This window comes from Hippopotamus amphibius, chromosome 7 (genome assembly GCF_030028045.1).
Source record: "Hippopotamus amphibius kiboko isolate mHipAmp2 chromosome 7, mHipAmp2.hap2, whole genome shotgun sequence".
NCBI lineage: Eukaryota > Metazoa > Chordata > Mammalia > Artiodactyla > Hippopotamidae > Hippopotamus > Hippopotamus amphibius.
This window is the reverse complement of record NC_080192.1, coordinates 94,611,641-94,633,926: the sequence shown is the minus strand read 5'-3', so window position 1 is coordinate 94,633,926 and position 22,286 is coordinate 94,611,641. Positions and strand designations below refer to the sequence as shown.

Sequence of the window (22,286 nt, the reverse complement as noted above, 5' to 3'; positions counted from 1 at the left end):
TTTTTGGCTGCGTTGGGTCTTCATCGCTGCATGCGGGCTTTCTCTTATGGCAGTGAGCAGGGGCTACTCTTGGTTGTGGTGTGCTGGTTTCTCATTGCAGTGGCTTCTCTTGATGCAGAGCATGGGCTCTGGAGCGAGACTCAGTAGTTGTGGCACAGGCTTAGTTGCTGCACGGCATGTGGGATCTTCCCGGGCCAGGGATTGAACCCGCATCCCCTGCACTGGCAGGCAGATTCTTTACCACGGCACCACCAGGGAAGTCTCTGTTTCGCTTCTTGGTATGTGCTCACTTCACCAACCCTCTACCTTAACTTACTGGTGAGTAAAGGAAGGACTAAAAGGAAAAGGAACTATGGGGTGCCCTGTATTTCCCTTTCCTTCTATGTCTTCATTTTCAGGATATGTGATTGGCTAATGCAGAGGGTATTAAAGCAAGAAAGGCTATGATAAGATTCCTTGGCTGTTCATGTCTTTAGAATACCATTGCCCTTTATCTGCCTTCAAAACAAGTCCTGGTTTGAATGATAAGCCTGACCTCTCAGGGCTGTCAGCTCCCTCACTTACTCAATCACAGATGAAACACGCTTACATCTTGCCAAACTTGCGAGCATGAGCGACGACCGGAATTCTGTGCTCATGGGGCAGCAAGAACAGCAGACAGGCAATGCATGCATATGCCCTCTGCTCATACTCCACTGTCCCATGGGGTTTCACATACAAAACTTAGGTTCAAACATAAAATCAAGACTTTCAAGACAGCATAGCAGCAGAAAGCCCTTCTGAGTGTGGGCCCCTGTGTGACTGCAAAGGTGGCACATCCGGGATGATGGCCCTGTTTGCAAGAATGGTTGAAGGGCCTGGCTGCCCTGCTTCAGATGAGATAATGCTGCTCTGGACTGGGGGTGGGAAAGAAAGCCTGTGACTTTGAATATGAACTTGTCATTGAGGAAGGGGTCTTCGTGTTCTGCTATTGTGGCCCACCTCTTCACCAGGTCAGACCTCAGAAACCACTGGGAGGTGGGAAGATAAAAGCAGGAAGACCTGAACGTTGCGTCGAAGGCTTCCATTGAAAACTTGGGAAGTAGAAAAAAATCACAAAGAAAAAAATTAAACCATCTATAATCCTATCGTCCAGCGAGAGCCACTGTTAAGATTTTGTGTGATTTGTGATATACATTTATACAAAATTTGTAAAGGTAAACATTTCTCATGCCACTGAATATGCTGCTAGAAAATAGTTTTAAATGTAACTTCCCGTTTTAAGGTGAGGCTTTGGTGGTGGTTTGCACAGTGAATTCTGCGAGGAAGACTCTGTCAACAGAGAGCCTGGTGAGGAGATAAACGCAGGAATCCCAGAGGGGATTTAGGCTGAAGGTCTGCAAAGAGGAGAGAAAGAAAGGGACTAGATGAGGCTCACAAATAGAATGTGGAGCGAAAAAACCAAGTCGTCAAAGATTCCATCTATTTCTAGTTCAAAAGGCAGATAAAACTAAATACTGTGTTATTCAGGAACACATATATAACCATTACAACTGTAAGGCAAAACAAAATTCAGAAAGGTGGTTCCTGAGAGAAGCCAGGGAGGCAGATGTGTTCAGAAATGGGCACACAAGGGCTTCTTAAGGGTAATAGTCCATTTCTTAAGCTGGGTGGTAGACACGTGAGTGGCCAATTTATTATTTTTTTAAACAGTACCCTTTCCTTTTATACAGGCACACCTCATAGACATTGCTGGTTTGGTTCTAGACCACCACAATAAAACAAATATCACAATAAAGCAAGTCACAAGTTTTTTGGTGTCTCAGTGCAGGTAAAAGTTAGGTTTACACTCCACTGTAGTCTATTAATAAAGTGTGCGATAGCATTGAGTCTAAAAAACAATGTACATACCTTAATTTAAAAATACTTTACTAGGGAATTTGGGATTGACATGTATACACTGCTATATTTAAAATGGATAACCAACAAGGACCTACTGTATAGCACAGGGAACTCTGCTCAATATTATGTAACAACCTAAATGGGAAAATAATTTGAAAAAGGATACGTGTATATGTATAACTAAGTCACTTTGCTGTACACCTGAAACTACTACAACATTGTTAATCAACTATACTCCAATATAAAATAAAAGGTTTTTAAAAAATACTTTATTGCTATAAAAAACATTAAACATCATCTGCGCCTCAGAGAGTCATAATCTCTTTGCTGGTAGAGAGTCTTGCCTCAGTGTCGACGACTGCTGACTGATCAGGGTGGTTGCTGAAAGCCAGGGTGGCTGTGGCAGTTTATTAAAATGAGACAACAATGAAGTTTGCCACATCGATTGATTCTTCCTTTCATGAACAATTTCTCTGTAGCATGCAATTCTGATAGTATTTTACCCAGAGTAGAACTTCGTTCAAAATTGGACTCAATCCTCTCAAACCCTGCCGCTGCTTTATCAACTAAGTTTATGTAATATTCTAAGTCCTTTCTTGTCATTTCAACAGTCTTCATAGCATCTTCACCAGGAGTAGATTCCACCTCAAGAAACCACTTTCTTTGCTTATCCATAAAAAGCAACTCCTCATCTATTAAGTTTTATCATGAGATTGGCAGCAATTCACTCACCTCTTCAGGCTGCACTTCTAATTCTAGTTCTCTTGTTATTTCTACCACGTTAGCAGTTACTTCCTCCACAGAAGTCTTGAACCCTCAAAGTCATTCATGGGGATTGGAATCAACTTCTTCCAAACACCTATTAATATTGATATTTTGACCTCTTCACATGAATCATGAATGTTCTTAATGGCATCTAGAATGGTGAATCCTTTCCAGAAGGTTTTCAACTGACTTTGCCCAGATCCATCGGAGGAATCAGTGTCTATGGCAGCTATCGCCTTATGAAATATATTTCTCCAATAATAAGATTTGAAAGTAGAAATTATTCCCTGATCCATGGGCTGCAGAATGGATGTTGTGTTAGCAGACACGAAAACGTTAGCCTCATGGGTACATCTCCATCAGAGCTCTCAGGTGACCAGGTGCATTGTCAAGGAGCTAAAAGGAATCTTTCTTTCTGAGCACTAGGTCTCAACAGTAGGCTGAAAAGGTTCAGAAAATCATTTAGTAAACAGATGTGCTGTCATCCAGGCTTTATTGTTCCATTTAGAGAGCACAGGCAGAGTAGGTTTAGAATAATTCTTAAGGGCTCTAGGATTTGGGGAATGGTAAGTTAGCACTGGCTTCGACTTCAAGTCACCAGCTGCATTAGCCTTTAACAAGAGTGTCAGCTCGTCCTTTGAAGCTTTGAAACTAGGCATCAAGTTCTCCTCTCTAGCTGTGAAAGTCCTAAATGACATCTTCCAATAGAAGGCTGTTTCCTCCACGTTGAAAATCTGTTCTTTAGTGTAGCCACCTTCATTCATTAGCTTAGCTGGATCTTCTGCATAACTCGAGGCAGATTCTGTGTCAGCACCTGCTGCTTCACCCTGCACTTTTATGTTATGGAGACGGCTTCTTTCCCCAAACCTCATGAACCAACCTCTGATAGCTTCAAAATTTCTTCTGCAGCTTCCTTGCCCCTTGCAGCCGTCACAGAAATGAAGAGAGTTAGGGCCTTGCTCTGAATTAGGCTTTGGCTTAAGGACATATTGTGGCTGGTTTGATCTTCTATCCAGACCACTAAAACTTTCTCCATATCAACAATAAGGCTGTTTTCTTTCCTTATCATTATGTGTTCACTTTTAATTTCCTCCAAGAACTTTTCCTTTTCATTCACAACTTAGCTTAGCTTTCAGCCTGTCTCTTCAGCTTTTGACATATCTTCCTCACTAAGCTTAATCATTTCTAGGTTTCAATTTAAAGTGAGAGACACTTACTTTCACTTAAACACTTAGAGACCACTCTAGGGTTATTAATTGGTCTAATTTCAACAGCATTGTGCCTCAGGGAGTAGGACGGCCCAAGGAGAGGGAGAGAGATGGGAGCAGGATGGAGCACACAGAACACCACGTTTATTAATTAAGTTCACTGTCTGATATGGGCATGGTTTGTGGTGCCTTAAAACAATAGAAACATCAAAGATCACTGATCACAGATCACCATAACAAATATAATAACAAGGAAAAAGTTTGAAATATTTCAAGAATTACCAACATGTGACGCAAAGACATGACTTGAGTAAATGCTGTTGGGAAAATGGCACCAATAGACTTGTTTGACGTAGGGTTGCCACAGACCTTCAATTTGTAAAAAACACAATACCTGTGAAGTGCAATAAATTGAAGCACAATAAAAACAAAGTATATACATGATATAATTTAGGCCAATATATCTTAGGCCAATTCCAAAAGATAAGCTTTTCCATAACCTCACTCTTCTGTATCTTGAGGCTTTGCCAGACAGGTTACACAAACTGGGGCTCTTCCCCAAAACACTCCCACCCTTTTTGACTTCTTCACTACCCACATAAGGTAATCTTGTTCTTAAATAGTTTTGTTTTGTTTCTTTTTAAATAAATTTATTTATTTATTGGCTGTGTTGGGTCTTTGTTGCTGCATGGGCTTTCTCTAGGTGCGGAGAGTGGGTGCTACTCTTTGTTGCGGTGCACAGGCTTCTCATTGCAGTGGCTTCTCTTGTTGTGGAGTACGGGCTCTAGGCACACAGGCTTCAGTATTTGTGGCACGTGGGCTCAATAGTTGTGGCTTGCAAGCTCTAGAGCGCAGGCTCAGTAGTTGTGGCACACGGGCTTAGTTGCTCCGTGGCATGTGGGATCTTCTTGGACCAGGGCTCGAACCCATGTCCCCTGCATTGGCAGGCGGATTCTTAACCACTTTACCACCAGGGAAGCCCAATCTTGTTCTTGAATAGTTGACTGGAGTATATTTATCGGAAAGTGTCATTTCTGAGCTGAAACCAGCAACAATGCAAGCATCCACCAGAATATGGATACACAGACACGTGAATATATGCAGGTCTAATCATGCACGACCAGCAGCTGGAAAAGCTTCCTGCTCTGAAAGTGTCTGTCTTGCAGCATGAGTAGCAGGTGATTAGCAAGCTCTTCCAGCTTCTGCAGCAGCCACCCCAAACTAAATCTAGGATGCTGAAGGGGAGTAGTAGCTGCCAAGTGTCTCTCAGGGTCTGCTTCAGGTTATGGGAAGACAAAGAGTTACACAGTAACTGGGTTGACATGCTACACGAGGTACTTTCAGCAGGTTCACAGACAAGCATTTTTTATTCCAATATTATATATAATATATTTTATTCTAATAGTGTATGCATATTACATATGTCACTGACACCTAAAAGCAATGATTATTGCTTTGAGCAAAGCTTAGCTAAAGTAGGGAGCAAAATTAGCTTGAATTAATGGTTTAAAAACTCTCTACATCTAATAGTGTAACTGGTACCTAGAGATAGTACAAATCATGAAAGTGGTTCACTTTGGTAGTACCTGAAGGTGGGAAACATTGCACAGGGATTTGGCAGTTCTTAAGAAAGTGGGATATGGGCAGCCCTATCCTGGGACCCCAAACACAACTTATGACCCAAGAGACTATTGTAAACCTCTTCTTGTTCCAATAATAATTCAATTTTGAACCCCTTGTCTCTGCCAGTCTCTGGCAAAGTGCTCTATATACATTAGCTCATATACACGTAAACGAGCAATATTTCTGTTTGTTTAAAGATAGCCCTCCTCCTCCTCGTCTTCATCATCACCTTCATCACAAGGCATCAGTGCTGGGGCCTCTGAAGGAAACCACCCTGGCAAAGTCAATCCCGTACCCATTCCTGTTGTTATACTGAGGAGTAACAGCGCAAACTTATCTGAACTTATATAAAAAATACCTACAACATTATTTTGCCATAGGTAAGGGTATCAAGTCAACACTTTGTACACCTTAAACTTACACAATGTTATATGTCAATTATATCTCAATAAAGCTGGAATGGTGAGGGGGAAGCAATACCTACAATGGAATTGAAAACAAACAATTTGGCTCATTTCTGGTATAATCGTGTAGTGCACACCCCTCACCTACCCTGATGCTTCTGTTTTTTCACTTTTTAAACAGAGGCAGAAGCACTCTGTGCACATTACTCCACCGGAATAGTTGCCAGTCTAACCACTTGATGTCTAGTAGAGAAAGTCATTGTAGGAAATATGAATTCTGATAAACAGGCCCTTGTTTTAAGTGATGGTTTGGTGCAAAATAAAATGGATGTTATAAATCTCCTTAAGTAATTATTTTATAATAGATACTCAATAGACCTTTAACTCTGCCATTACTCCCATTCATAACATGCCACAAGAATAGAGAAAAAATATATCAACAACTGAGCACCTTCCTTTAAAATGCTGATAATAAAGTTCTGGCAACCTCTGGGCAAAACATTTCTATGATGATTCACAGATCAGGTAGAGCTAGGATAAAAAAGTGCTGAGGATAAAAGCTTAGCTTAGTTTAGTTCAGTTTTGTTTCATCACAGTAAACTTCTCTACAATGATGATAATCCCAAACATGGAACTTCTACAAGTTAAAGAGAGATCTATCATGTGTGGGTAAATTTAGAAAGGAATTTATAAGGTATTTTTAGGCTAAAATTTGCTAATAGATGATGCATGCTCATGGAACAAAACTCAAAGATACCAAAGGATAGATAATAGAAAATAAATTTCTCTCCCGTCCTAACCTCCCAGTTACCTCCCAGGAGGCAAACATTGCTACCACTTTCATAAATATTTCCATATAAATACACATTTGATATATTTAAGTTAATATATGCATTATATTTATTTTTGTAGTGTAACATAGTATTTTATACTGTTTCTGCATCTTTTTTTTTTCACTTAACAGTGTATCTTAGAGACACTTCACTATCAGTACAAAAAGAGGTTGCTTTAATCTTCTTCAAGGCTATATAATACGGACGTACATGGATGTAGTACCATCATTGTGGGACATTTATATTGTTTCTAACCTTTTGTTAGTACAGGCACTGCAACAACCAATTACTTCACAAGTGTGTACTGCATCTGTAGCATGTACTCCCAAGAGTGGAATTGCTGGGTCCAAGGGAATATACATTTTAAAATGTGATGGCTATTGCCAAGTTGTCTTTCACAGGGGGACCTACCATCAAATGCATATTTTATAATGCACTGTAACAATTGCTACTGTGGTCATTCTTAAATTTTATTCAATGCTTCTACAGTATTAGGGCATGAGTTTTACACAGCAAAATCATGTTATAATACAGTTGACCCTTGAACAACACAGGTTTGAATTGTGTAGGTGCACTTACACTTTAAATAGTAAATACTACAGTCCTACAGGATTGCAGTTGGGTGAATCCACAGATTCAGAAACTCAGATACAGAGGAACCCCATGGGGATATGAAGGGCCCACTCTAAATTACACTCGTATTTTTGACTGCATAGAGGGTGGGAGAGGGTCAGTGTTCCAACCCCCTCGCTTTGTTCAAGGGTCAACCCTATTGTTTTTACAGATACCCCTCACTTTATACACTAGGTGTTAGGAAGAATGGCACACTGGATATTCTGCTTACATTTTGTGTACTTAGAATTGCCTGCATGGTAACCAATCTGTGGTTTAGCTAAGCTTTTTAAAATGGGCCTATGCAAAGCTTAGAGGATTTTTAGAGCACTGAAAAGAACTTGTATATTATAAAGATGAACGTATGTCATCATACAGTTGTCCAAACCCATAGAATGTACAATGCAAAGAATGAATTTTAAGGTAAACTATGGACTTTGGGTGACTATGATTTGTCAGTGTAGGCTCATCCTTGGTAAAAAAAATGTACCTTCTGGTGAGTAATGTTGATAATGGAGGAGGCTGTGCTTGCGTAGGGGCAAGGGATATATGGAAAATCTTTATACATCCCTCTCAATTTTGTTGCTCTAAAAAAAGGTCTTTTAAAATGGCATTTAAAACAATGCCTGTATCTACATACGTATACCTTTTTTGTTAATAAATGTAAAGAGCAGTATTTCTTGGGTCGACTGAAGTTTAGAAAGTGAAACTGAGTAAAAACCAAGATGAAAGATAGTGATCAGGCTTCCTTTTTAGTGTTGACTGCAGCACAAACAACCAAATTATGAGAAATAAATTACAGTTTAAAAAAATCCCGTTTTAATTACTGCAAATGTTACTATGAGGAGGTAAGAATTATTTTTAATCACCTGTAATTACATGGATGGTGTACCTCTAAAAGCATCCAAAAGCCCCAATTAAAAAAAAAAAAAAAACCCTGACAAACTTTGTTTTTGTTTGAAATAGGCAATATTTTCCCTCTATATGCTTCCCCTCCCAAATAAATTTTATGGTTAGAATTGCTGGCTTTTAGCAAACACAGAAAGCCAGCTAGAAACATCCTTTCTCTGAATTCAGTGGGTTTGCATCTTACCCAGTTTGAGCAAATTGTTGGCGAATATTTCATGAACTCACAAGAGACGAATTTATTTGACATGTTTAGGAGACGTGTAAAATAATGTCCTGTAGGTTTTAAAGCTTCAGAAAATCGCGGAATTCCCTGAGCCAGACAGAGCTCCCTAGATCTGCAATTAATAGTTGGAATTATAAAGGAATGTGCAAAATAGAATTCTTCCTTGTCGCCGCGTATTAGTAGCTTCCATTCTAGGTAGGGTTTTTCGTCCCTTCCTTCACGACGGAGGGAAAGAGCAAGGGCGAGCTCGGTCTGCGGTCGGAGGAGTGTCTATAAATAGAAGGTGAAGTGTTCTAATACCGGGAGGGTGCGTCATAGCGTCCCTCCCTTGAGCTGCGAGCGCCCGGGCGGCCGCGGGAGCCACAGCGCGGCACCGGGACGCCCGCCCGGTTTCCTGCTCCTGGCCCGGCCGGCCCTCGCCCGGCTCGCGCCCGGGCTCTGGGGACCTGAGGGGAGGGAAGCGGAAGGGTTCCCGGGAGGCGCTCGGCGGCGCCCGCATGTCCCCAGCCTCAGGTGGCATCGGACCCACCCCCGGGCACACGGTCCCGAGACCGAGGCGTCGCTGCCCGGGTAGCAGCCGTGCGCCGCCGCCGCCGCCGCCGTCTTCCCACCCCATCCCACCCTCCTCCCTGCGGGCAAAGCGAGAACAATAACCTGGAGCGCGCCTGGGTAGCGGGGACACCAGGGCGCACAGACAATGCGAGGGGAGTTCCGCGGGGGCGGCCCCCGCGCGCCGCACGCTCCCGCGGTCTCGCGGAGGGGCTGAACCGCGGCCGCTGGCCAGCAGCACCGCCCCCCCCCCCCCCCCCCAGCCCCCGGGCACAGTTGGAGGCCACGTGGAAGATATTTAGGTCTGTTGAAATCTAAAATCTGAAAGTGTCTGTTCAAGGCCGCGGAGAATTTCCTCTTGTCTAGATAGTACCTCATCAGGCGGTTAAAATACACACAGACAGCGTGTGATTTGGGTCCTTCTCTATTTCGGATTTGAATCTCAAAAGTCAGTTGTGGAATTTCCATAGGCCTATCTTTTTGTAAACAGATCTCTCTGGGATTCCCCACCCAGCCTCTGGTCTTAACTCTGCCTGTTCTTCCAGCTTGACCTGGTCTAGATCTTGAGATTTCAATCTCCCTCTCTCCCTCTCTCTCTCTTTTTTCTTCTCTCCCTCCCTCCGTCTCTCCCACAAAATACAGTTTTGTTCTCTTTGTACCTTTTCTTGAAAGTGTGTGTTTGTGTGTGTGCGTGCGTGCGTGTGTGTGGGTGTGTGTGCGCGCGCGCGCGTGCATGTCCTGCAGTTCCTTCTCCTTTCTGATTGGCGCCTCGCTTGGGTTCCCCTAACCTTTCCTATGTGTGAATTTCATTTCACTCTTTCTTATCATCTGCTCCCTTCATTTCTTTCTTTCCTTTGTTTTCCTTTCACAGGTAACAACATCTGCATGATTTTTTTCTTCCCATTGCTTTAAGTTCTGTCCCCTTAAGGACTTAGGGTTTCCTGGAAAAAACCAAGAGGATTTCATGGCATTTTATCTCAGGGAAATGTGTTATAGTTCCACTTTCAGTGAGGCTGGACTAGCCGGGATTTTTCTGCTTATATGTAGGTCAAGCCATCTCAGCTGAAGAAATCACAAACCTCTGTAACGTCTTGGGTGCTGGGCTGCTTGCTTACAATAAAAAGGCATGTGGGGAAAGCAAGAAAAAATAGTATCTTTTTTTATTTTCAAATCAGGTCTCTGAATATGGATTCTACACAAACACACATACACACACTTATTTTAAAGCAAAACTTTGACCATACAGTGTTTGAAAGTCAAGACACTGGCATCTTTCACTTACCCATTAAGCGCCATCTCCTTGGTCATCTTTTTGGGCTTGTTTTCATCTGTGGTATGGCTGACCCCTTGCCTCTTTGCTCTGAGTCTGGTCTGGATTACAAAGTACAACCCTTTATCAACCACACAAAGCAGACACAGCTCCTAGACTTGGGACCTGAAAAAAAGCCAGGCAAAAGATTGGTTAAAGTTTTAACAAAGAGCATACCTTTTGTGGCTGAAATACTTGGAGGTGAGAATGGATGTGAGTGCCTGGAGGTGAGATTGGAGTTGGGCCATCATTATTACATAGATCCAGGGGGCGTTTTGCTCTGCTAGGGCTGACCCTCAAGTTGGGAGGGGCCTGAACATAGAATAAATCAGATGATATCAGAAATAAATTTGCTGCAGCCATGACAAGGAGGGGAAAGAAAACATCCAAAGGAGAGAAAGAGACCCCTGATTGATGAGAAGGGAGTAGAGGGTAATTGGCAGCTTTGTCTTTTTCAGCACCATCTGTGGCGGGCAGGGGTCTCCTCCCTCCTACCACCATTTCCACCTGCCTTTCTGATTTACCAAACCCACTGTCCTCCAGCCAGGGCCCAGGCTGAAAGTGGATAAAGAGCAAGCTTCACATCATGAGCAGTCCTATTCACATAAGCCACCCTCACACCCTTCAAAAAATTGTGAGGATTTGGGGGCCCAAATGTCAGGCCCAGCCACCAGGATTAAGACTCAAAACTAAAATGACCTTATTGAAATGTATTTTATGCTCGGCACTCTGCTGTCAGCTCTAACACTGTATCTCATTTAATCTTCACAAGACTTTGAGGTGGATATTACTACCCTCACTTTACACATCCGAAAACCAAGGCACAGAGTAATTGCTAAGAGCTTATTTGCCCAAAGTCATAAGGCTAGTGAGCAGTAAACCAGGACTCAAACCCTAGTCTAGCTCCAAAGCCCGAACAGGTTGGCAACAGCTCCAGAGATGAGCCAGCTCTAGGTCAGCAGGCATCTGAGGAGTCCCAGACACTATCAGGGCTTCATGCAGGCAGCCACAGGCTGGAGATGTTTGTCTAGCAATGGCTCTGGAGTCAGACTACCTGGGTTCAAATCCTACCTACGTCCTTTCCCAGCTCTATGACTTTTGACAAGTCAATTAACCTCTTTCTGCCTCCGTTTTCTTATCTGCAAAGCGGGATGATGATGGTACTAATGCTTCTCTCATAGGGCTGTTACGAGGCTTAAATAAGAGAATGTATAAAAAGCACAGTCCCTGGCACACTGTAAGTCCTCTCTCCAGTGTAAGCTATTATTGTGATAATTGTTCAACTTCAGCTTGACATGGGACGAGCCCCCTGGGACGGACAGGGGCAGAAGGCGACCGGGGGATTCCCACTTCATGTGTACATTCCCCTAGTAAGAAAATAAAGCTAAACCAGACAAAAGAAAGACTGGTGAAGTTAGAACTCTGGCAAAAGACTAGAAAGAAGTTTAAGCATAATATACGACCCTTAATTCCACACCCCTCCTCTTCACCCTCAGCTCATGCCCTTCCTGCTGAAAGAGCTTGAAATGAAGCTTCCACAGAATGAGCAGCAGTGTGGGGGAATGAGCAAGCGTTTGACTGGCTGCCAGATGAGCCAAGTTCAAGTACAAGTTGTAACCTTGAGTAAGTCACTTAATTTCTCTGAGCCTAAATTTCCACATCTGTAAAATGAGTCAGAGTGGATTTTTTGGGGGGGGAGGGAGGGGGAGGTCTGCCCTTCATCTCCCTCCCTTCTTCTGGGAACTGTTTCTCTCCTACACCCCAAGTATTGGACCTCCATTTTCTTATAGGACTCCACCTCCCTCGCCATGGGTGGTTAGTTCAGGAGCGGGCACCTGACCCAAGCTGGACCAGTCAGAGAGCTTGCTTGAGATTTTTGTTTTTGTTGTGGAACTGGAACTGGGAAAAGAATCGGCATCTCTGGCTAAAGTGTGTAGAATGGGGCTCAGGACCATTTGGCAGTCCTGGTTCTGCCATGCGAAGTTTAAGAGCTGACATGCAGTGAAAAGCAGAGGTAAGAGACAGATCTTTCTGGTGGCATTAGGATCAGGTGTCTCTGAGACCCATGTATACAGCCTGGCCTGCAGTTAAATTATTGACACTAAGATTGTTTCCAATTGAATCTCCTTTTTGCCTAAGCTGGTTCGAGTTTGTTTTCTGTCATTGCAAACCCCATATCCCTGACTGATACAGACTAGTTTATTTCTAAGATCTCTTTGGCTCTAAATGTCCATGCTTTCATATAAACAAACAAACAAACAAACAAATAAATAAATGGTGTTCAAATAGGGCTATATCTCATAATCTTGTTTAGGTGTATGGAATAATCAAAGATTAAAAAAAAAAGAACCCTCATTTAACTCACAAATGTAGAATAGGCTTAAGACTCTTTATAGCCTTTTTATTATATCTAAATGAAAGAAATAAATAGGTCAAAAGCTGGTGTTTTGGTGAACTGTGAGGAAATCAGCCATTAAATTATAAAACTTGATTTCAAAACTGTTGATGTGGTGACCTGGGTTGAAATTGAATCCATTTTCTTCCTGTGCCCAGTATAACACAAGAGGGAAATCAGTAACACTGGCTGGATGAAAACCAAGACTCTGTCACAGGGTCCCTACTCTGCATTCCCTAGTTTCCCTATGCTACCTAGTGAGCAGTGAGTGAGTGAGATCTCTTCTTTCTTTTGGTTTATACAGCTACAGCTATCTAATTCTCCACTTCTGATTTCTACTCTAATCCATCCATCTGTCTATGTATTATTAAAAATAACATATTTAGCTTTCAAAACTTTTTTGGTTCCTTAGCATTTATGAATTTCAATATATAAAACTTGGCAATTTTTCTTTATGGTAAAACAACTCAGGAATATCAGGTAAAAATAAATCTTTCTATTTATTTTTAATTTCTCCTCACTATTAAATTTGAAATGCAGGCATATGTGTCTATATTTATATCTGTAACTGTGTTTTATTCTCATTCTACTAGAGTTAATTCTTGATTACTAATGGTTTGAGAGATGGCACTTTCATAGATAGTGTTAATTGAAATCCAACCCTACAGACAATTATGAGATCTCATTTTATGCTATTACTGTCATTTTTTAATCTCCCCATAAAAAAATCTTAAACCAGCACTTACATGCATAGAAGTAAAACTATTTTGGGTTTCTCTTAGCCCACCCTTTTTTGGCTGAAGACCTTATAAAATGTAAACTCATAGGTAAGTGAGAAGAAGTGAGTAGAGGTAGGGAGGCTAAGCCACTACTGAGGTATTAATACACTTGAATAACAAAACAGTGGTGATGTGGGATAGACCTGGAATATCAGTGGTACCTAATGACTGGCTGTGCCTCTCAAGATCATCATCTGGAGCCCAGCAGGAACTCAGCTATCAAGATCACCGCTAGTGAGGGACTTCCCTGGTGGTCCAGTGGTTAAAGCTCCACGCTCCCAGGGCAGGGGGCCCGGGTTCAATCCTGGTCAGGGAACTAGACCCCACATGAATGCCGCAACTAAAGATCCTGCATGCCTCAAGGAGGATCCCGCATGTGGCAACAAAGACCTGGCATAGCCAAATAAATAAGTAAATATTAAGATCACCCCTAGTGAAAGGTCAGAGCCACGTATCTAAATACTTTCTCTTTAGTCTCACTTGATAACCCTTACGTAATCCTTCCTGTCAGGGCACTCCTAACCAGAGTCAGCTGACCTCAGAGATGTGGTGACTGTCATCCTCTTCTGTGTCCTTTGCTCTCTCCAGTGTTAAACTCCTGCTCAAGCACCTCTTCGCTCTGCCCTCATCTCCACCACATCTTGACCACAGAATATCCTGCCTCTGTTGATATTTCTTTCCTTATGTTTTGGTACCAACTCATTTATCATTAGAAGGCCATCGAGGGTCAGTTTCCTAGGAGACAGCGGTTGGGTGGGGTCTGCAAGGAGCTCTCCTGGACACTTGGCTGATCTTGGCTTTTAATCTCCGTGCACTCTGATTATTGTGCATGGCCAATCAGTTGTGCCTGTTCTTTGTACAGTTCCTGCTTTGGCCAGGGCCACTTTGGCTTACTCTTAGTTCCCTTTATCCACCCTTTGCTACTTACACAGTTGGAAAGAAGTACCCAGCTCTACCTGACAGTTAGAAATATACACTCAGGGGCTTCCCTGGTGGCGCAGTTGTTAAGAATCTGCCTGCCAGCGCAGGGGACACAGGTTCAAGCCCTGGTCAGGGATCTAGATCCCACATGCCTCAGAGCAACTAAACCCGTGTGCCACAACTACTGAGCCCACGAGCTGCAACTACTGAAGCCTGCATACCTAGAGCCCATGCTACGCAACAAAAGAAGCCACCACAATAAAAAGCCTGTACACTGCAATGAAGAGTAGCCCCTGCTCACCACAACTACAGAAAGCCCGCACACAACAATGAAGACCCAATGCAGCCACTAAATTAAAAATAAAATTAATTAATTAATTTTAAAAAGAGAAATACATTCAATAGAAGATGTGCAATCATTGCTCACATACACAGAGAGTTACGTACCCTCACTTTATAGATACATATTAAATAGAGGAACCCATACGGGTCAACAGTGGCTCTCTTACGTTAGAGTCAAGCCAAGCATCAGAAGACTGATAGTCAGTAGACTGGCACCATGATGTGCAAGTGGTGAGCTGCAAACCCTGCATGGGTGGGCAAGTTCCAAATCATGTGCAAAATGTATTTTTGCTACAATGTAACATACAGTCACCACAACAGTGTCAGTCAATAAGTATTGGAACTTGGTGTAGATACCACTTGTATCTGCACAACTTGCTGAAAATACCTTAAATAATAAAGAAGTTACAGCTACTGCTAGAATATGGATAGATGTATGTAGGTGCATGGTCAGGGAAGTAGGGTAATGATACTATCATGGGAACCATAGATAATTTTGTAATTACTGTGAGACATTGTCTTGTAATCACTTCTTTAGTCTTGTTTTGAATCTTTTAATTTCTTCAAGTGCACAACCAAATTCTCAGGCATTGAAAATGTGTTATGAGTACAAAAACGACATTGAATTATTAGAACATGTGTGATGAAGAGGATCAGGAAAAGTGGAAGGGGTTAGGCAGACGTCAGTGCAGATCAGTTTTCTGCAACGAGAATGGACATGCACACAAATCCGCAGACCCAGTGGGGAAGGCTTCCAGCCTATGGTGAGAGTGAGGACTCTGTCTGAGAAACTACTTAATCATTTGTTCATTTTAAACTCCATCAATAAATGTTTACTGGGCACCTGTAGTATGACACGTATTATGTCCTGGGAGATGGAGATATGACAGGAGGCACACTGTCTCTGCTTTCAACGAGTTGTTATTCTAGCTAGGGAGAAGGACAAAAGCCAAGTAAATAGAAAACACTGAAAAGTGCCGATGTGTTATAAAGAAAACCCACAAGGGGCTGAAAGAGAGCATGGTGTGTTTGGGAGAAGAGACTCTTTTTAGAGTGATCTGGGAAGGCCTGAGGATAATAAGAACTTCAAAGTTTTATTTCTCTCCTCAGTGCTTAGCAGCCAGCAAACAGCCTCTGAAGTTACCAGGGAGACTTCAGGGAGAGAAGCTCTGCATGCTGCCCTGTATGAAGTAAGTGCTTCATATATTTCAAATGAATGAAGAATGGTATGGAATCACCACCAATTCAATAGTATAGAAAAAAACTTAATGAGGAGCGCTCAAAGTCTCTCAGAGATGAAAGAAGGAAAGTCGATTACTTAAGAGAACCAAGAGTGGGCAGTGTCAAAGAGATAAAGGAGAGGGTTTCAATGATTATCACAACATGGAACATGTAGGGAATAAAGGGGATAAAAATCCAGCAGATATTTACTGAGCATCTCGTATGTGCCCGGCACTGTGGGAGAGCAGACGCCAGGGATGAAGCCTGAACTGACCACCCAGCCTGCTGACAGGGTCAGACCTGAGTGCCAGAGAAGGCAGCTGGACACCCGAAGCCCAAGCTGGGCACCCCACACAGCCCAACATTTGCCCAAAGGACAAACCCAGCACTAATTTGCTTGCTAATATGGAACAGAGATGATGAGCGGGGTTTTTGCTTTTAAAAGACCTACTTCATTTTCCCTCCTCCATCCACATCCCGCCTAGTCCAGATTTTGTGATGGATCAGACTCTCCTGGCAGAGGAAAAAAAAAAAAAATCCATTCAATGCTAAACTTCTGGGCCCTTACATTTTATTTTTCCTTTAATACCAATAAGTTTCTTGCCCCCATAGGGCTACAGTCTAGCAGAGGAGATCAACAGGTATCAAGACATCACACACAGAGACAAAGGCAAGTTTATTCTGACCTAATATGAACAGTGGCTATCTCAGAGAGCTGGTGTTTGGGTGATTTTTGTCTCCCTTGTCCTTTTATGTAATGTTCAAAACTGTTGCAATGAACACACATTTTTACATTATCAGGAAAAAAGTTACATTTAATCTTTTTTGAAAGGGAAAACATACAAATAAATGCTATATTATAACTGTGGGGAGAATCAGAAAAAAGAAGTTTATGGTGCATGGGAAGGAATCACAGGGAAGGGACATGCTCAGGTGAGACTGAGAAGACTTCCTGGAAGAGAAGCTCCTGTGCAAACAAGGACTTGGAAACAGAAAAAAATTAAATGATAAAACCACATACAGGGACTTCCTAGGTGGCGCAGTGGTTAAGAATCCGCCTGCCGATGCAGGGGACACAGGTTCAATCCCTGCTTCAGGAAGATCCCCCATGCTGCGGAGCAACTAAGCCACGCACCACAACTATTGAGCCCGTGTGCCACAACTACTGAAGCCTAGGTGCCTAGAGCCCATGCTCCAAAAAAAGAGAAGCCACGGCAAAGAGGAGCCTGAGGACCACAACGAAGAGTAGCCCCTGCTCGCTGCAACTGGACAAAGCCCATGTGCAGCAACGAAGACCCAACACAGCCAATAAATAAATATATATATATGTATGTGTATATATATAAACCCACATACAACAGATGCAGGCAAAGATATGCTTAAAGCAGGGGTTCTTAAACTGGAGGCCTGAGGATAAAAGTCAGGGGCTCAGTGGACATGAGTGGGAAAAAGTTAATGTGTCTCTTTCCCTTAATGTATAATTGAAATTTAGCTTTCCATTGCATTTTTAATGTAAACAACAAATACAGTAATATCAGCAGTACCTATAACTTTGTCAGCAGTAGAAATCTCAGATATTTTCAAATCATATTTAATAGTTGTTTCATATGTCTTGGAATACCTTTAACACTCATTATCTTTTCAAAATTACTGTATCTATTAAACTCACCATTAGGTCATGTTAATTAATATTTTAATAAAGAAGTATACATTACTGTATCACAATTTATATGTTGCTATGTGTATTTGATTTCTTCTGTAATCCCATTCATTTTATTTTATGCATTTAAAAAAACATTATTCCAAAAGGAATCCAAGAAAGGGGTTCTGTAGGGTTTGCTAGATAGTCAAAGAGGTCCCTGGCACAAAAATGGTTAAGCATCTTTGCCTGAAAAAGAAGGAATGGCCCTGGGTCTGATTATATTTTGTATAGAAAGTTGCAATCGGTGGGAGAATTGATGAACTAATGAGAAGCTTAGAAATGAGAAAAATAACATCTCTTTTCCAGCTCACAAAGCCATAGAGTTGACTTGACGACACAGGCCACCAGGACTGATACCAGCCATTAAGAGTATCCAGGTAATTTCTCTTGCTCAGCCTTCCTGTTTGCCAAGCAACCTGCTGGTTTTCATGTAGCTTCCTAAGCAGGTTGCATATAGGGAGAGAAATCCAATCAGCAAACGTGAAACTATGGTCAGCTTGTGAGGGATTCAGATTTCTTACTTCATTTTTTTTTTTTTTTGGCTGTGCCTGGTGGCATGCAGGATCTTATTCCCCCCACCAGGGATCAAGCCCTAACCCCCTAACCACTGGACTGCCAGGGAATTCCCCTGATTTCTTACTTCACATTCGAGTTGAACAACACCGAGTGCTGGTGAGAGTGTGGAGCAACAGGAACTCTCATTCATTTCTGGTGGGAATGCAAAATAGTATGGCTGTTTTTGAAGACAGTTTGGCAGTTTCTTATGAAGCTAAAAAATATTCTTACCATATGATCCAGCAATCTCGATATTGATACTTACCCAAATGAGCCAAAAACTTATGTCCACACAAAAACTTGCACAGGAATGTTTATAGCAGCTTTATTCATAATTGCCCAAACTTGAAAGCAACCAAGATATCCTTTAGTAGGTGAATGGATAAAAAAAAATTGTGGTATATCCAGATAAGGAATATTATCTTGTGCTAAAAAGAAATGAGCTATCAATGGAAGGACATGGGGGAAACTTAAATGCATATTACTAAGTGAAAGAAGCCAACCTAAAAAATCTACATACTGTGTGATTTCACCTCTATCACATTCTAGAAAAAGCAAAACTATGGAGACACCAGTGGTTGCCAGGGACTGTGGGAGGGAGGGATGAATAGGTGGTACACAGAGCATTTTTAGAGCAGTGAAACTACTCTGTATGATACTATACTATACAATATTATATGATACTCTGTACAATACATGTCATTACATATTTGTCAAAATCTATAGGATGTACAATACCAAGAGTGAATCCTAAGGTAAACTATGGACTTACTTTGAGTGATTATGATGTGTCAATATGGGTTCATAGATTGTTACAAATGTATCACTGGTGCAGGATTTTGATATAGAGGAGGCAGCATGTATGTAGACACGAAGGGTATATGGGAACTCTCTGCACCTTCTACTCAGTTTTGCTGTGAATCTAAAACTGCTCTAAAAATAATCTATGTTTTAAAACTTCAAATTGAAATGTTTACATCAGTCTGAGCTGGGCTAACATGAGTCTGCAGCTGTGAGGTGGAGTCCCCTCTAGCGTGTCAGGAGGGTCAGCGCGTCTTCCTGGACGGAAATGAATGGACGCACGTGATTCTCTCAGCCTCGAGTGCTCCTCTTTTCTTTTCCGGAGGAGACCTGTGTCTCATCTGTTAAGGCCCAGGCATGGTGTACTGTTCTGTTTCCCTCCTCAGCGTTGCTAAAGGGCTCCTTCTCCGCGCCCCTTGCGATTAGCAGAGGCTGGTGCCCCGTTCTGGGGTGGCACGCATCACCCGGTGCTGCAGGTCACGGCTCTCCCACTGGACTGTGAATTCCTCAAGGGCAAAGGTCATCTCTTTATCATGTTTAATCTCCCCAGCATCCGGCACAGGAAAGCTGTCTAGAAAAGTGACAGCACTGGACCTGTGTTGGGGGGCAATTCCACGGGCAGTGATGTGGAGGAAGGCTTGGGGAGTGAGAGGTGAGGGACAAGGAGATTCTTCCAAGGCACCTGGCAACACTCCCACTGAAGGACGGTAAGGTTCTGCCAGAAGTCAGCAGCAGAGAGAATGGCGAAAAGAGCATGAAAGTAGAATCATTAAACTTGAGCGATGGGTTAGGTGGTGGCGAAGAGGGGAAGGAGGGTTGGAAACCTGGAAACTTCTAGAGCCTCCTTACTGGTCTTTTGGCATTAGTCCTTGCTCTCCTAAGAACGATACAGGCTGTTTTCAACACAGTGGCCAGTGAGGTGGTTAAAAAATTAGAATTATTTTCCTCTTCCACTCAAAACCTTCCAATTCTTTTCCAGTGATTCTTACCATAGTTCTTCAACAATGGTCTATAAGGTCCTACTTCTCCAGCCCCACCCCTTGCCGCCTTTCCTCCTGGAGCGCAGTGCCCACTGCCCTCGCCTCTGCGCCAGCTGCACAGGGCACACTCCCATCCCAGGTTCTCTGCATGCTCCATTCCCTCCGCCTGGAACCCTTCCCCCAGCTAGCGCTTCTGCTTCCTTGGAGTCTTTACTCACCTGTCACCTCTGCGCTGAGGCCTTTCTAGCCACACTATTTAAAAGTGCAAAACGCTCCACCGATTCTGAGGCTCCGTGCCCCTTTGCACTGCTCTCTTCCCTCTTGCTGTCTAACAGGCTGTATGTTTCCGTTATTTTTCTGTCGGCGCCGTTAGACTGTATACTCCACGAGGCCAGGGATTTTTGCCTGTTTCGCTCACTGCTCTGTCCCAGGGCCTAGAACAGGCCTTATCCAGCACAGAGTTGAACAAGAAATGCTCCGTAAACAGTGGTGGATGGACTGACTGCATTTTCACGACCAGTCCTGAACAGGCCATGAGCTCCTTGACCCTGACAATTCTCTCATCATCCACGTAGCACCTAGCAGGTGTCGGGCCTGTGGCAGATGACCAAGTGGACCCTGGGGAGTGAGTTGTCCTAGACCTGACCCCCAGAGCTCCTTTTATCTCCTACTTGCCTACACTTTGCTGACGTGCTTACACTGTGCCAAAAATACAGTCTGGAGGGATGACAAGCTAGGGTCCTGTAAAGAACGAGCATATAAAATACAGTTCAGCAAAGACATCACTCCCAGGTAGCTACACAGACAGTACTGAAGAGTAGTCATTTGCAGGGCCAAGATCATACGAGCTTTCCCACTTTGTGAAGGGAAGCAGATAAATCTCTTGTTGAGATGCTGTAAGGATCAGGTACGATGAATGTGACACATCCACAACACGCTTGGACACAGCACAGGCCCAATAAATGAGGGCTATTAGATGACAAAATGGGGTCAGTGCTGCCCCGCATCCAGCGGAGCGACGATGTTGATGGTAATGAAAATGTGACTCATTACAAAGCCCAAGGCCACTTGGCAGCCTTACCTGCCACAGGTTCTGAGGACACAGTTATCTCTTAAGGCTTCAAGCAAGACCTTGCCAAGACCCACTCAGGCATTTCACGCAGCTCATTTCCTTCCTCATCCAGCAGCATCCATGACGTTAGACATTAAACATTGGAAGAATGTATCGGTGCCATACTTTAAAACTGATTAGGACTGGGTCCAGAAATAATGTCAAAAGAATTCCCCCTTTCCCAGATAATAGCCTCTGCTGTGAGCTGTTATAATATCACAATTAAAAGAGGAGGGGTGCTGCCATCTTCTCTTCTCTTTCTCCTCTTTTTATATGGAGAAAAATGTGTTGTCTCTGCCACTGGTGACCTTAAAAAAACAAGCAAGTCATTGATCAACCCCATGAAAGCCCATATTTTGACATGGCCTGACTTTCCCTCTGAACATCTTTATTTTTCCTTTTCTCCCTTTTGCATTTCAAAATTTCCCTCCAGTTATTACTTCTGCTCCTCCCCCCACCCCCCTTTTTTCAGCATCTCTCTCTTCTTTGCCTGATGTAGTCTTTTTTTTTTTTTAAAGAATGAAACTACTCTGTGAGGCTCCTTGTGCAGGGCCCAGAGCAACAGAAGTTAGATAGACAATTTCAAGGGGGACAGTCAGAGCAGAGCACTTTTTTTTTTTTTTAATTCTCTTTATCCTTTTATTTATTTGTTTATTTTTGGGCTGTGTTGGGTCTTCATTGCTGCACATGGGCTTTTCTCTAGTTGAGGTGAGTGGGGGCTACTCTTCGTTGCAGTGTGCAGGCTTCTCTTTGCAGTGACTTCTCTTGTTGCAGCGCACGGGGTCTAGGCATGTGGGATTCAGTAGTTATGGCACACAGTCTCAGTAGTTGTGGCTTGCGGGCTCTAGAGCGCAGGCTCAGTAGTTGTGGCGCACTGTCTTGGTTGCTCCACAGCACATGGGATCTTCCCAGCCCAGGGACTGAACCCATGTCCCCTGCATTGGCAGGCGGATTCTTAACCACTGTGCCACCAGGGAAGCCCTGATGTACTTAGTCTTCAGTGAGTTGCTTTATTTCCACACCTACTAGTCCTTCCACGTGGGATCCCAAGTTCCTAAGCTCCTTTCCCCTTCCTGTGTAATAGTAATAGCTCTTTTGGCCTTTAAGTTATAGTTGATGCCATCTTGACTCAGAAAGTTCCTAGCTTCCCTTTTCCACCAAGT

The 22,286-nt window shown here is 43.0% G+C and overlaps 1 pseudogene; it reads left to right on the top strand.

Annotated features, from left to right (window-relative positions):
- The first annotated feature begins 609 nt into the window (after positions 1-609).
- The window catches only part of LOC130857664 (60S ribosomal protein L15-like), a 48,109-nt pseudogene continuing 26,432 nt past the window's right edge, over positions 610-22,286 (top strand).